Genomic DNA, 17,554 nt, shown 5'->3' on the forward strand with positions numbered 1-17,554 from the left:
TACACGAAGTTACAAAATTTGGTATCATCATGGGGAAACTGATTATGAACATTGTAGTACTAGCGAACCTCAGCCGGCGGTTAGATTAGAAGAACCAATTAGAACGATGTAGATTATGGTGTAGGTACTGAGCAGATGGTAAATGATCATTTTAGAGGGAAAGATTTACCCAATGCAGAAGCTAGGAAATTTTATGATATGTTGGATGCTGGAAAGCAACCATTGTACGAAGGTTGCAGAGATGGTCATTCAGCTTTATCGTCTGCTACAAGACTGATGGGCATTAAAACAGATTATAACTTGGCTGAAGATTGTGTGGATGCGATTGCTGATTTTGTAAAAGGTATTCTACCTGAGGATAATGTAGCTCCAGGTTCATACTACGAGGTTCAGAAACTCGTAGCTGGTGTTGGTTTATCTTATCAGGTCATAGATGTATGCAGCGATAACTGCATGATTTATTGGAGGGCGGATGACCAGCGGGTTACATGCAAATTTTGTGGGAAGCCTCGTTATAAAGATACGGGTGGAAGAGTTCCAGTTCCATATAAAAGGATGTGGTATTTGCCTTTGACGGAAAGGTTGCAGAGGTTGTATCTTTCTGAACGCACAGCGCAACGAATGAGATGGCATGCGAAGCACTCAACAGATGGTGAGATTAGACATCCTTCAGATGCAAAAGCGTGGAAGCATTTCCAATCAAAGTATTCCGACTTTGCGTATGAGAGAAGAAATGTCTACCTTGGATTATGTACTGATGGTTTCAGCCCGTATGGCAAAAGTGGAAGACAATATTCTCTATGGCCAGTCATTGTTACACCATACAACTTACCCCCAAACTTGTGCTTGCGACGAGAGTTTTTGTTTCTCTCCATTCTCGTTCCCGGACCAGAGCATCCTAAGAGATCACTTGATGTGTTTCTTCAACCACTAATATATGAATTGCAACAACTATGGGCTGAAGGTGCTGAAACATACGATATTTCGTGTAAAGAAAACTTTCAAATGCGGGCAGTACTAATGTGGACAATAAGTGATTTTCCAGCATATGGTATGTTATCTGGATGCACAACGCATGGAAGGCTATCATGTCCATATTGTCAAGATAACAATGATGCTTTCCAACTAAAACACGGAAGGAAAACGTGTTGGTTTGACTGTCACAGGAGATTCCTACCACCTGATCATCCATATCGTAGGAGTAGGAATTTGTTTACGAAGAACAAGAGGGTGTTTGACAGTCCACCTGCGGAAATTAGTGGGAAAGGTTTGAAGACACAACTAAGAGATTTTGGTGCAGAAAAGACGCCAGACGTCGGTGGATATGAGCGTTTTCCGGTAGATGCTGTTGGAAACCTACATAACTGGCACAAAAAAGTATATTCTGGGATCTGCCATACTGGGAGGATCATTTGCTAAGGCATAATTTAGATGTCATGCATATTGAGAAGAACTTTTTTGACAATCTTATGAACACGATCCTTAACGTTCAAGGTAAAACAAAGGATAACTTGAAGTCAAGACTGGATTTAGTCGATATATGTGCTCGTTCAGAACTTCATGTTGATGAGAATGGTAGGGCACCTTTTCCCATATACCGACTTGATGCAGAAGGAAAAGATGCGTTCTTTGATTGGATTTCAAACGATGTGGAACTTCCAGACGGTTACGCATCTAATTTGCGTAACTGTATCGACAGAAAGGAAGGAAAGTTTATTGGCTTAAAAAGTCACGATTGCCATGTGTTGATGCAGCGCCTCCTTCCGTTTGCCTTCAAGGAACTATTACCACGAAATGTTCATAAAGCAATTGCAGGGATAAGTGTTTTTTTCCGCGATTTATGCACGAGATCAGTGACTCTTGAAGGTATTGAAAATTTGAAGACTAACATAGCCGTGATTCAGTGCAACCTTGAGAAGATATTTCCTCCCTCATTTTTTGATGTTATGGAGCATCTTGTTATTCACCTGGCAAGAGAATTGGAACTTGGTGGTCCTGTGCAGTATAGATGGATGTATCTGTATTAGCGGTATATGTTCCATTTGAAGAAGATGGTGAAAAATTTAAGTAGGGTGGAAGGTTTTATAGTCGCACAGATGATCAATGAAGAAATTTCAAACTTTGCCGAGTACTACTTTCCAGCAGAAGTTCAAACCAAAAACAGAAAACCTGCTCGGCATAATGATAGAGGCGAACGGGCAACATATCATGTTACGGTTCCAGACATTTTCAGAGATGTTGGACGACTTAGCGGAAAACCAAAGGACCGTCGACTTAATGAGCAGGAGCGCAATCATTTGCAAACATATTTGCTCACCAACTGCGAAGATGTTCTTCAATATGAGAGGTAAATAAATTAGCTTACAATTTTTTATTTTAACAAGTTCAAATTTAAATCTTAATTAATTACATTATCGTCATCATATGTACAGGATTTTCATGGCACAAAAGCGGTTTGAATATATATACGCCACAGAGGAGGAACTAGAAGAAATGAAGCAGAGAGAATTTGCTGGATGGATGCTTACTTATGTGAGTGCCTTAAACAAATTAAAATATCATTTATCACATATTTATACTAATTCACATTTATTGATATAACCTATATATATGTGCTATTAATGGGTGTCTGCTGGTTTGGCCAGAGGTGAAACATTTGACGATTGGATACGCGAGATGGTGGTTGGACCAAAATATGTTGTGAAGTCATATCCGAGATTTTGTACTCGAGGATATGCATTCACAACTCAAAAGAGGAGACGTTCGAGAACGACCTATGATGCTGGCGTTTGTTCTGCATCAGGAGATGATGTATACTACGGAAACATACATGAGATTATGGAAATCCAGTATTTGGGCATGGTTGGATTGCGGTGTACTATTTTCTATTGTGATTGCCGACAACACTCCAGATCGAGGTGTGAGAACATATGCATTTGGTGTTACATCAGTAAATTCGAGGCGAAAGCTGCAATATTATGATCCTTTCATTCTTGCTTCTCAGGCCGATCAGGTAATGATTCAGAATGATTCATCATCATATGTATTAATTTACAATTTTACTAATAATTTTTTAAATGTTACAGGTTTGTTATATCAAGTACCCCCGGGTTAGGAACAGAGATGATCCATGGGTAACTGTTACAAGACTCAACCCGAGAGGCCGAGTTCAGGGAAGTTCTGAGCTGAAAGACCCATTACAACCAAGCACATCCGCCAACTTAAGTGCAGCCGAAGATTTAGCTGGAGTTGGCCTTGTAGTCGATTTAACCGACTTCGGAGACGAAGCCGTCATTCACGTAGAGGATGAACCAGAGATTGGAGAGTTTCACCAAGATTCAGATTCAGATTCATCTGGTGATGATGACTCGGAAACAGATTAGCATAGATTTTTTTTTTTTTAATTGGAATACCTAGGAAATTCCGACGGATATAAGGTTTTCCTCGGTATTTCCTCGGAATATACTTTGTAGATTTAGGGGTTTGATGCTAGAGTCTTGTTCCTCGGAATATTCCGAGGAAATACCAAGGAAAACAAGGGTTTGCTCGGAAATTCTCGTTTTTTCCTCGGAATTCCGTCGGAAATTTCCGAGGAAATTCCGAGGAAATAGGGGGTTTTAACGAATAACACGTATATAACCTTTATTAAGTGTCTTAAGCAGATTATGAAGTAAAAAATTGATGTTTTATCCGATAAAACCAACTTTTACGATTGCATGAACGAAAACCACACAACATAAGATAAACACTTATACACTTTAATAAACGGTAAACGGAATACTTACGATTATTTTTGAAATTTTGTTATTTCATGGATGATGATCATCTATACAAAAAATCCTCAATGGTATGCATTACATTTGTATAAGAAATGATATCGGGCAAAAAAATCGATTTTTGAAACCCCAAACCCTGTTTCCTCAGAATATTTTCATTTACCCGGGCAACTTAGCCGCCAACTATTTTCGTGAAAATTAAATTAATGGTTTCCGAGGAAATACCGAGAGAAATCATTATTTTTTCCGAGGAAATTCCGACGGACTTTTTCCGTCGGACCCCTCATAATATTAGGTCTGGCGATCTCTTCTTCCCCATTTCTCTCTTCCTCTCTTCTCGCGAACTCCGCCGCATCTCTCTTCTCCTCCATCGATTTCCGGCGAATCAAACCCCAATCTCCTCAATTTCATTCCTCAATCATGTAAGGACCCTATCCCTCTCTTTTTTCTTCAAAAATCGAGTTTGTTTATGGTGTGTAATGATTTTTGTAGCTTTTTGTTAGGGTGAATGGTAGAGTAGTGTATTGAGAGTTTGAGTATGGTTTTAGGGTTTAGGATTGTGATTATTTGTTGTATTCAATTGATTTGGAATTTTTTTAAAGTTTTTATTAATTTTGTGGTTATAAAAATCGAATTAATAATTATGTATATATAATATGAAAACGTTTTTTGTATATAAAATCTATTTTTGTGATTAAAACAATTTTTTATTGATTAAAACTATTATTTGTAATTATTAAACATTTTTATTGATTAAAACTATTATTTGTAATTATTAAACATTTTTATTGATTAAAACTATTATTTGTAATTATTAAACAATTTTTTATTGATTAAAACTATTATTTGTAATTATTAAACATTTTTATTGATTAAAACTATTATTTGTAATTATTAAACATTTTTATTGATTAAAACTATTATTTGTAATTATTAAACATTTTTATTGATTAAAACTATTATTTGTAATTATTAAACATTTTTATTGATTAAAACTATTATTTGTAATTATTAAACAATTTTTTATTGATTAAAACTATTATTTGTAATTATTAAACATTTTTATTGATTAAAACTATTATTTGTAATTATTAAACATTTTTTATTGATTAAAACTATTATTTGTAATTATTAAACATTTTTTATTGATTAAAACTATTATTTGTAATTATTAAACATTTTTATTGATTAAAACTATTATTTATAGTTATTAAACATTTTTATTGATTAAAACTATTATTTGTAATTATTAAACAATTTTTTATTGATTAAAACTTTTATTTGTAATTATTAAACTGTTTACAGGTCTTATGATGATGAGCCCCTGCCTCCACTTCGACCTCGTCGTTCTTTATCACGAGGTCTTGGTGGTTCGGGGAGCCACTCTCGGGGTTCGTCCAGCCAACCTCGGGAATCCGCATCGCCACACAGCTCCTACCATACATCTCCCTCAGCTGCACCCGTTCCCACTTCTCCAGTCGTTCCGGGAGTGATGACTATTAAGGAGTTGGTTCGACAGCCCGGTCGTGACCATCTTCCTTATCTCACTCAGTATCCATGTGGTCATGGTCAAACATGGTAATTAAACGTCTTTTTTTCCATTACAATTTAATTCAGTATTAATAATTTGTTCCTAACATTAGGTTCGACCGATCCTCGAACGGGATCAGCACATGGATCGACGGTATGATGTACTCGTCCCTCGACAAGGGATATCGGACTTTCACGGAATTTCCTTACAGTTTGCAGCAGCTGTGGTTTCGTCAGTTTGCGGTAAGTATTCTATTTTTTTTTATATTTTTAATCATTAATATAAAATTTCTACTAATTGTATTTTTTTCAGCAAGAATTCAACTGGAATCCCGATGATACGCTGTTTATCTATAACAGCTTCGTCCATAAAGTTATGGACAACTATGGGAAGCAGATCCACGAGTGGAAGAAGAAGTGGCTAGTGAACAAGGTAAAATTTAATTTATTAAACAATTTTTTATTTATTAAACTATTTTATTTATTTAGTTAACTATTATCTATTTTTTTATTTATTAAAAGGTTCTGAAATCGATCAACACCAAGGTTTGGGAGGACTTGTGTGTTCATTGGAATAAGGAAGAGACGAAAGAAATTTCCTCCACCAACTCCACCAACCGCAAGAGCGATCGTAAAGGGAAAGGCATCTATAAGCACAACTTGGGTGCCCAGTCTATTGCCACTCTGGCGGATCGCATGGTAAGTTCAGTCTCTTTTTCTTCAATTATTTAAGTTTTGAAATTTTATTTTTTGTGTATTTCTTCTAATTACTAATGTTTAATTTATTTTTTTCAAGGCGGAACAAAATGATGGCGAGCCGGTTGATGATTACGAATTTTCCGAAGGAATTCCGAGGAACATTGAAATTCCGAGGAAATGTTTCCGACGGCTGAAATCCTCGGTATTTCCTCGGAATACCGTTATTCCGAGGAAATACCGAGGATTTCAGCCGTCGGTATACCGCTGTTTTCTTGTAGTGCTAATTGCATTATCTGAACCGTACTAGGAAGATTCACTCCTGACCGGATTTACTTGTACCATGTTGAAGATCTCTTGTACATCTTTATTTAGTTATCTGCATTAATAAATCACTCTCCCTGAAACCTGAAACATGAATTTCCTGTAATCTCCAAAAAATTCTAAACTATGCAATTTTTTGGAGATTACGGGAAATTCATGTTTCAGGTTTCAACATCATACATGCGAAATTCAACATTGCATAGTCTAGAATTTTTTATTTCCTTTCATACATGCGAAATTCTTAAGAAACCAGGTCAACATCATAAAATTACGATTACATGCAGTGTTAATATCACTAATTGACCTCTGGTTTCCAGACAACCTATGATCAACCTTAAGTAACAGAAATATTCTTTTGAAAAAAAAAATTAATTGCCCTAAAAGAAAACTAACTAACTGTGGTTTTGAGATTCTCACGAAAGCAATAAAGAGAAATGAAATCTTAGTCTCTTGGTCAAAAGACAGATATGACAGAAGATACACCACGCAGGTCGATATATCTGGTTCGAATTCCTAGAATCGTATATTACTGATATATCGTAAAATCTAAAACATACGACGGGATAACAACATACTCTAAAGTTATTTAAGAGTACATTATATTCTCTAAAATAACTCGTTCTTTCAAAACAGGAAGAGATTCCAGTTTTTCGAATCATACCAGAGGTCACACAAATTATTATATTAGCAAACTAAAGGAAGAGTACAAGAGTTTTTAATGCAGGAACGTTATGCGTGAGTAATTGGAGAATGTAAGAAGAAGAAAATCAATGTCTCATGTTTAAAAGTTAACAAACTTATAAAATATCTAGTGCGGTATAAATTTAAAGGGCAGCTGTTTATTGTAGGTGTGCGATATAACATATAGTTCCATTAACTTTTTGTTGTCCAAGTAGGTTTTTCGTTTTCAAAATGTTTGTAGAATTAAATCAGTATTGTGTTTCCATGTGTTTGTTTCACTATAATTAAGCTAGGTTGCTCGGAAGCGTCATCAGACATCTGCTTCCCGCTTCGAAACTGGAATCGAAATCAGAACCTTATGAAAACTTACGGAATCTCGATTTCAAAATGCTTCTAAAATATTTTCTTTAAAAACATGTTGGAAACTTATGATTCCGTTTTGGAATCACGCTTCCGTTTTTAAGACACAATGTTATAAATCAATAAAAAATATAAGATCATAGTTTTTAATTTATATAAAATCTAAAATTTAATATTAATAAAATAAAAAGAATAGAAATATACAACTATTAAAACTAATACTATGAATTATCATTATGTATTGAGATTTTTATTAAAGATATAGCATATATTCAAATATATTGTGTTATGAAGTACTAAAAGTAATTAATATAATAATTTATTTAAACTTATTTTATATGTATTTTCACAGTTTTTAATATGAAATCATTTCAAAATTATTATAAATGAACAAATGATTATTTTAAATTTAAATCATATAACTTTTAGTCCTAGATTTTATAAAAATCTTATATTCTAATATATATATATATATATATATATATATATTTATGGATTTACGTTTCCAATACGCATCTGTTTCCTAATTTTTTTAAAAATATATTTTTTTTTGAAACTGAATTTTTTTAAAATATTATTTTTGCGTTTTCATACGTTTCCGTTTCCACGTACCTGTTTCCGCTTCTATTTCCATGTAACATAGTAATTAAATTGCAGGTAATAAAATGATCATTATTTACAGTAAGATTTTAAAAGAACTATAAATACTACTCCGATACTAAAACCTAAGATCAGCCGCAAATAATTAAAAAGGGGACGTGGGAAATATAGAGTATGCAACATAAACTATTTCTTGCTGCACAAATAACTATATATCGTTTTTTAATTAAAATGTGCATGAAAATAAAGTATCGGTTGGAACACAAGGCAGATTCTTGTACGGTTCCCAACAGATTCGCTCATGCGGTCTTGCTCTTTTATCGCTATACATAAACAGGTTTGAGGTATAGTCTCCATCTGATGGACGTTAGGTTCTAGTTTGGGCTGGATATGGTTTATGTCTAGACTTATTAGTTAGAAGATTGTCTTGTTATGAAACTGGTTGGGCCTAGGCCCAGTTAAACAAAAGGACGTTACTAACTTACTATACAAGTAGGACGAGAAGAGTTTAGATAATAAAATAATTAAATATATTTTTTTGGCGGTCACTCAAGGAGATTACAATGAAGATGAGTGACAATGAAAATGTTTGCAGAATCAGTATTAATCATATGAAGTTCATGGAAGATGAGAGAGTTTGAAAACCACTACACTAGTATACAGTCTCGTCTTAAACTATTTCATAGCCTTGGCGAAATGTGAAATATGACCCTTTTACAAACATTTCTTCAACTTTTCTTCATTCTATTGCTTTGACCGTAATTAATTCTTCAACGAGTATTGCGTACACTCTTTTTTCATGACCTGAAACAATTAGAAAAAGAAGTATCAATTCTTTAAAAACGAAAAGACAATCACATAAAACATTTTTTTCTAACTTTAGTTGATGGAAATCATTAATAACTAATTCAAAATTCATGTTCTCCAAGACTTCTTTTTCAATGCATAAAATTGCTAAACCGTTCAATCTTTCTTGTGACATTGATGATCTCAAATAAGTTTTCAACAATTTTAGTTTAGAATAACATCTTTCAGCTGATGCAACTGTCAAATGTGTGGTTAGTAAAATTCGGTAAGCAATATCAACATTTGGATAACAACCCATAGCTTTTACCAACTCAAGAACCTGAATCGGTATTATTGCTTCATCGGACAAACTCCCCTGCAACATTCTTAACTCAGAAAAGATCATCTAAATCAACATCTGACGAATCGTCATCAGAAAATGTTTTATAAAAAATTAGTGCAACTTTTTCTTAATTTAACAACATCAAGTGATTTTATCTTCACTGAATTATATAAAAAACCAAAAACATTTCCAAATGTTCCCATTTCTTCAAATCTATCATTCAATGAAGTGACTGCCATATCCACAACAACAAGAAAATAATTGATTTTAAAAATCATCTTCAGATGTTTGAATTACTTCATTATGATAAGTTTCATCAAACTGTTTTTTTCTAAAACATGGACGCTTTTTGGAAAATATAGCATCAATATCCATCTCATGAGCAAGATTTTTAGCCATGTTCATACTAGACCTAAATCCATAATTTCTATATTTCTCAAAAAAGACATCACACCTTTTACTTGTTTCATGGCATTATCAATACATATGGTTTTATCTTGTAATTTCTTACTTATCATATTAATAGCAAATTAATTGTCGTACCAAATAACAATACCAAGCAAAAAATCAAAAATTTCAAGTGCATCAATCACGATTTTGGTTTCACTTTTTGAAATAGCATCATCACAAAAAATCAAAAATTTCTTACTTACCATATTACACTTTTTATTCGACTCTTCCATCTAGTATTAGACAAACTTTTTACTGTAAAACATGAAATATGCTTAAGTAAAATATCCCATCTTTTTGTAGAGCTCGAAAATAAAGTGTAAATGAGTCGCACAATCCCAAAAGAAAAAGCAGCTTTCATACAAGAATGTGCCATATCACTAACAACAAGATTCAAGCTATGACAAACACATGACATAAACAATGCTTTTGAATTAATTTCAAGCAATCGTTTTTGAACTCCTTGGTGTTTTCCTTTCATATTAGAACTATTATCATAACCTTGTCCCCTCACATTTAATATCAAGATCAAGAGACTTAAGAGCAGTTTGTAATTCATTAAACAAGCCTAGTCCCGATGTATCATCTACTTTAAAAAAACTCTAAGAAATACTCCTCAATTCTAATATTTTTATCTGACATGACATATTCACACATCGTACAATTATACTCATTTGCTCTTGATGACTCACGTCTGGTGTACAATCAAGGATAACAGAAAATATTCTGCTTCCTTAATAATACTTGTGATAGAAAATCTGACCTTGTATGCGAGAAGAGAAATTAGCTCGTTTTGAATGTTATGATCAAGATAGTGGTGATGTACCCCATGAATTTGGATGTGTCTTATATGATCCTGCATAATCACATCAAATTCAGCAATCATCTCAATCATTCTTAAAAAAATACTGTTACAATCTTGGTAAAGGTTCTCATTTGATCCTCGAAACGCTAAATTTCTTTTTGAAAGACATTTCACTACACAATTATTCTAATATAAAACTTGTCTCCAGCGTTATTTTTCTTTTGCAATCTCTTGTTGAAATTCTTTATCAAGTGTTAAATTATTTTGCTATCTAATTTTGAATTCATTCCAGGTTCTCATGTTAGCCATATGCTCCTCACTTTTTTCATGACCTTAGTCTATCACCAATACGTTTGCAATCTCTTAATCCTTCATTTGCTAATAAATTTATGTTTCCATGAGATTTAAACAACTTACAACAAAAACAGTAAAGTTTATCAACATGATTTGAGTAAATTAACCATTTTCTATCTACTGTCTCCCCATTACACAACTTTTTTAAATAATGCCTATATGCAAACTGCCTTTTTGTTTTTTCATCAATAGGAAATTCAAGATTCATGTCTCTTTTTGTTTCTTTTTCAATCAACAAATCCCTTGTTTTACTATCAAGATTATTCTAGGATCATAGATATCAAAAGGAAGAATCGATGGCTCATCAATATCAATATTTTCAAAATTAGGCGGATTTGACTCTTTTCATGAGATTCAACATTAGCTTCTGCTCTAGAACTCTCACTATTTGTGCTTTTTTCTTAACAAACTTATCTAAAGCCCCTCTTTGAATTTCTACAAATTGTTCATCACGTTTTCTTTTTTTTTCTCTGATCATTTCCAGACACCATCTCTTTTTAAAATAAGAGAACAAAGTCACCTGGATTTGATGAGTCCAAAGTACTTAACGAAACCCACCAACAAAAGTTTTAGAACTGCATAAAAATGGGTTCAAAATAGTTATTAAAAATTTCTGAAACAATAAACTAAAAGACAAATATAATTGATTAAACATATCTCTAAGGAAAAAAGGATTTCACTAACAGATTGATGAATATAATTTTACTTTTTGGTTTGTGATTTGTGTTACTAACCCAGGCTCACCGTTTCAGTTCTTGTGCTTCTTTTATTTTGTGAACGGCAAAGTGAATAATGATGAAAGTACAAAATTCTTATTGTTTTGTCTTTTGATAAATAGATTAGGTTTACTTAATTATGGGTTTTAAAGCAACAGACTAAGCCTTTTATTGATAATCTAACAAGTTGGAATGGACCTATACAACAGTACAGAAAAAATTATAGACCTATGAACCCATGTCAAATGCTCATGTTGCCATGGGTAAGAGCCGAGCCTGCTATTATATTTAGAGACCATCCAAAATATCTGCGATAAGCCATACTAGGAATATTTCCAATGTAACATTTTTTTCTTTAAAATAGAGTAAAATAGAATATAGAATTAAATGCTCAAATCTTAATCTATTTTCACTTCATAATAGGTATAAACAAACAAAACATAAATTATTCGTGGTGAAAAATAGAGTAGAGATAGAATATTTATTTTACTTCATACTCTATTTCACTCCATTTTAGAATAGAAAACAGAGTTGGGTTGACTATGCTCACGACAGACTCAAAAAGTAGAACATCTGTGCAATAATAGACTTCTGTTTTTCTCAAAGGTTTATAAACTTATTTTCAGATATATATTAATGTAAATCATTAAGATTTTTTTTTCTTTTAAAATTCTGATGAGTCTACTAATTGAAATATTGACTTGAGAACTATAGAATATTTGAAAACATTGCAGTCATATTCTAAAGGTATGAATGGCAACATACAAAGTAACTATGGGATAACTATAGTGAAATTTCAATAGTAATAAATTTTTATATAGGTACATATATATAAATATGTAGATATTTTTATTATCCCATTTATATTATTTTAGGAGCATTACTAGAAACTAACCTTAAGTTCATGTGTCATTATCAAAATTGTCATTACTTACGTGGGAGCTCTGGAGTTATACTCATACTATGTAATTAAAAACCATCTTCTCACTAGACTAATTACATACACTGCCATTACTCATTAAAATGTAGCTTATAATAATGTTTGAACATGTAATAAAACTCGTCTATATATGACTGCTATAGTTAAGGCGGGTCAAACTTAACCGATCCGAGTACGAAGAGGAACAATGCACCGTGCAGCAGATGAACATATCATTTAGCTACGAGTACGAAGATGAATTGTCAAACAGATCATATATTGCTTTAAAAAAAAATTGAATATAATAGATTTATGAATTGAAAAGTATTCAATTCAATAATTTTAAAAATATTGTGACAGATATTTGTTGAACAGATCATTTAATTTTGTGACAGACTAAGTGAAAACATTTTAGATCAGATTCAAAAATAATTAATCTCGAACATGTAATATATTGCTTTAAAAAATATTTATAACAAAGCTATTAGTGAAAATATTAAACTAAGAACTTTTTAAAAGCAATTTTTTGTTAATATTTTAATACTTCGATCATGATCAAATTATGCATAAATCATCTTTTACTATGTGAGAGGAAAACAAATGAAAGAGTTATGTACGTACTACAATATACTACATTGGAATATTTTTTTTTTTAATATTTACACCACTCATAAAACTATGCAATATTTGAAACTACATATATGTTCAAAATTATTAGTCTCAATTAGAATAGCAATTAAAATCGACAATGATTTAGGAAAATACTTAAAATATCCGTAAACAAATGCATAATCTTTGATTATGTCTTTCTTTCCACGCAAAATATGTATTCAATTCATTGATTGATTTTACAAACGCATCAATCAAATCTAAAATTTTAGAGTCAGGTTTGGAATCAATTCATAATCTTTACTAATTGAATTTTTAAAACCATCAAGTAATTTCCCTCGATTATAGTCGCTGAGAAACATGTTTCCATATACAATTCGAGATCCAAATTTTGCGTAATTTGAGCTGCGTTTTTTATTACAACATGTGTTAAGAAAAGTTTTAAAGTAAATTGTATCGCAGGTTTGGTAATATTAGTTAGTAAATATTTACTATAATTTTGGTGATTTGTGTTCATCATTAAAATCCCAAACATACAGCATTACATATATAAATACGCAGTGTCTTCAACACATTTTTTCACCATATCACTCTTTCCGAATCATCATTAACAAAACCAGAAATACACTAGGAAAACATAATTGGCGAACTTCTCTTACAGATTCACTTCCACGAACTTTACTTCAATCACACAAAACAAATAACACAATGATACACTAAAAATGAATCCTTTCTACTGTCAAGTTAACAATTGTGATTATAGTACTTTCAATTCCAGAGGACCAGTCTACACTTTACTTTTATGAGCTTGATATTGAGCTAAGAAGAAGATTAAGTTTTGATTTCAAGAGTGACGTGAAGAACAAGTAAAAAGCTCAAGTAATGAATTCGATTTAAAGGAAGTTATGAATGAGAGTGTTCTCAATCACAACCAAGCAGTTATTCAGGTTCGATGCAGTCCTATCTAGACTCGGAGAACTGGCTAGAACAACACACTGTTGTGTAGTTGTTCCTTTCACCGATCAGACTCAGCTCCTAAAATGTCGCTTGGTCTGAGATCTGATGGTGAACTTTATTGAATGATTCTGATTTGTTCACAGTGCACCTTAACATCTACTTTCGCGTGGCTAAGAATGCAATGTTCATTCATGCAAGATCTAGCAACCTATGACACTTTTGATGCATAGGTTAACCTAAGATCAGACGCTAGATGATCAGTTTAGCGCAAGCATTAAACAATGAATGAATTAAGATTTACTCAATGATAACCTATCTATGCTCAGTTGCGATATGCACTCTATCACCCTAGATCAATAGTCGACTACTCAATCATGATGCAGTGAATAACAACAGATAAAACTACAATACTCATGATCCGATTAAGAAGATAAAAACTAGGGTTCAAGTTGTTCTTCTCTATGAAAGAAGTGAAGCCGTCGCCCTTACAAAAGCTTAAATCCAAAAGTATGAAACTTGTCTTGTAAAACTAGCGTAGAATAAAATAAAAGGATAAGTCGCATTTTATATAGAGGCGCCATTAAGTAGAAAAGAGATTAGAGTAATTGGGTCATAATTCCCGAATTAGGAGTTTCCTTATTCGTCGGGAACAACCTTAGGACCGTTCCGCCTGGCTGTTCCGCTTGAGAACAGTCTCGGGACTGTTCTCCTTGAGTGTTCTCCGCAGGATTGCTCCAAAAGGACATATTTTCTTCATGCACCTTCTCTTAACTCTTCTACCAACTCCAGACCTGTAAAAGATCAAAAAGGATTAGACTGACACGGAGTAGAGACTTATATCAAATGAAAACATATATACAATGATGTGAGAAACACCATATATCACACAACTTTTAAAAAGCATCAAAGCATACTTTATTTACATGTCCACACTTTCGTTGAATCCCTTAACATGGATAATATGTAATATTTGTGTCTATGATTTTTACTTTTATAACAACTATATATTCAATATTATAATTTCTTTAACTGTATTCACCTTGCGAATGGTGCAAGTTATCACCTTTGGCAAGGCACATGTTAACTACATGATAAACGATGTAGTTTGTAAACATTTTGGTAGTTCCATTGTTTAAAAAAATCTATAAGAGATTCCTCCATAAAAAAATAAGTTAAAAATTTAAGGGAAATTTATTAAAATAGAATAAAAATTCACCATCTCTATCTCTATAGTATAATACAAACATTATTTTTGTCCTTATAGGGGAAAACGTCCATTTAATACCCAACATATTGTGATATGTTCAATTCATATCCGACTTATATGGTCGTATTAAAATGTACCTTGATTTTGGAAAGTTTCAAATAACATATCTAATGTTTGTTTTTGGGCAAATCATACCCAATCGTTACATCAGTTGTCATATCATTTAATTTTGTTAACATGAATGTTACGTCAGCTAATTTTGCTGACGAGAATGCTATGTGTATATTTTTAAAATAGTTGTTTTATAAAAATGTTTTTGTTTTTTTTTTTTTTTTAATTATTTAGTAAAATTAACTAAAATTAATTAAATGATTAAATTTTAATCTTATATAAGAGATATGTTTGTAAATGTTTTGAGCATATCACAATACGTCCTAATAAAAGTTATATATGTGTTATAATAATTCAAATTCAGTGCTAATATTACAATTGTGTTACTGTTGATTAATCATGATTATGTTCACTTAAAGAATTATGATATGTTAATATAAATTCGATAAAATGTAAATAAAATACTCTCCAAATGTAAGAATATGTTATTTACATACACACAACTAATATCGGTGGACTGCTTGGGTATGTTCAAATGTAAATACCATACGGTGGAGGTTGTCTTAAGACAACCGCACGCCAATATTTTGTTTGCAAAAGATTTGCCCCAATAAAACAGATCAAACCAAATCAACTAGTTGAACAACAATAGTCTTCTTTCTGAATACTTTAATTAAAAGAATGAAAGGTTCCGTATACATCATAGAAAAAGCTCTACACACCTTCTTGTTCAAAATACAAATTCTTGATCTATTTAAATACTTTAGTTTGAAAGTTTATTGGCTGTCATATTCAGTTTGATGTTTAAAAATAAAGTTCTTAATAATATTTGTAAAACTCTAACACCATAACTCTTCCTTGCTTTATACTATTATCTGATTAATAATTGAATTATAATAATAAATAAAAAACAATAATAGTGTGATTCAACAAAGTGTGTGTCGCTTAAGTGTCATTTGTTCATTGTCGTTTTCTCGTTTGCCTCTCTCAAAAGATAACGTACCCCAAGCAAAAACCATATTAGAGTTTGGCAGACAATGTACGACCTACAATGTACGTACCCCAAGCAAAAACCACATGGATATCATGTACACAACAATCAATGACGGTGAAGAAACACAAAATATTGAAAATGATGAACACGATGAAAATAATATTTCCAGAGAAAAAAGAAATCAGAAACTGGGACATATATACAAATAATTCGTGATCATATTGCTGAACAAATATGAGCTGCAAATCAATGTATACCTCGACGTCGTTATTAAACTCTACTGCAATCTTAACATTTATTTTCTATTGTGAAAATAATATTTTTATATATGTATTGTAATGTTCTTCCAATTATTTTATATATTATAATTTAACGTAATGTACATTTTTTTACATTTTTACAATTTAATAGTTATTCATTTACTTTTTTTTATTCTTTTTTTACTCTAATCCACTACCAATCACAATTTTTTTTCTTCTATTATCCTTTACTCTAATTTTCATCTTAATTTTCCTCCCAGTTATTTCGTTTTTATTTACTCTCATTTACTTTAATACTTACCAATCATATCCTATATAAATATCATTTCAAAAGGCTAATTAAGCTGTTGATGAAATGACACTTGACAAAAAGTATCTAAAGTTTTCTTTTTCACTTCTTTAAAAACATTTTATCATAAAACTCACATACGTGTCTTAAGTTTGAACGGTGAAGGTTGTCTTCAGACAACCGTACGTCAATATTTTATCTGCAAAAGATTTTCCCCACTAAAACAGATCAACTAGTTGAACAACAATAGTCTTCTTTCTAGATACTTTAATTAAAAGAATTGAAAGGTTTTTTTTTTTTTTGGTTAAAAAAAAGGTCGAACCCGGGTCAATGATGACACAATACAAATTCTTGATCTATTTAAATACTTTAATTTTAAAGTTTATTGGTTGTCATATTCGGTTTGATGTTAAAAAATAAAGTTCATAATCTATTTTATTAAAACAGAAACATTTTGTTGGACCTAACATTTATTTTGTAAGTTTTTAAATTAAATACACATTTATACTTTATAGTTAAACCTACATTAAATCACTAATGTTCCTTTCTTTATACTACTATCCATGTTTCCAAACAATATACTTATTTCTTTATACTACTATCAATGTTTCCAAACAATATATTTTATATACTACTATCAATGTTTCTAAACAATACAATAATTAATCTTAGTTATTTTATATCCATAATTTTCTCTTTAAATTTTTTTAGAAACGTAATAATTTCATAAATTGCAAATAATGAACTTTAAAATTTGGATTATAAGATTACAAATTATGAAACTATT

The 17,554-nt window shown here is 31.6% G+C and overlaps 1 long non-coding RNA gene across 2 annotated transcripts; it reads right to left on the minus strand.

The window, feature by feature from the left end:
- Window positions 1-8,671: 8,671 nt before the first annotated feature.
- Window positions 8,672-11,541, minus strand: LOC130510615 (uncharacterized). Of its 2 annotated transcripts, none has more exons than XR_008944300.1 (3): window positions 11,440-11,541; window positions 11,226-11,280; window positions 8,672-10,402 (listed from the first exon to the last, which is right to left on the minus strand). It is a non-coding gene; the product is annotated as an uncharacterized LOC130510615 (long non-coding RNA). The 2 variants fall into 2 exon arrangements; XR_008944301.1 differs by having other exon boundaries at window positions 11,450-11,528.
- Window positions 11,542-17,554: the final 6,013 nt, after the last annotated feature.

The sequence above is a fragment of the Raphanus sativus genome, chromosome 4 (genome assembly GCF_000801105.2).
Source record: "Raphanus sativus cultivar WK10039 chromosome 4, ASM80110v3, whole genome shotgun sequence".
NCBI classification, from domain to species: Eukaryota; Viridiplantae; Streptophyta; class Magnoliopsida; order Brassicales; family Brassicaceae; genus Raphanus; species Raphanus sativus.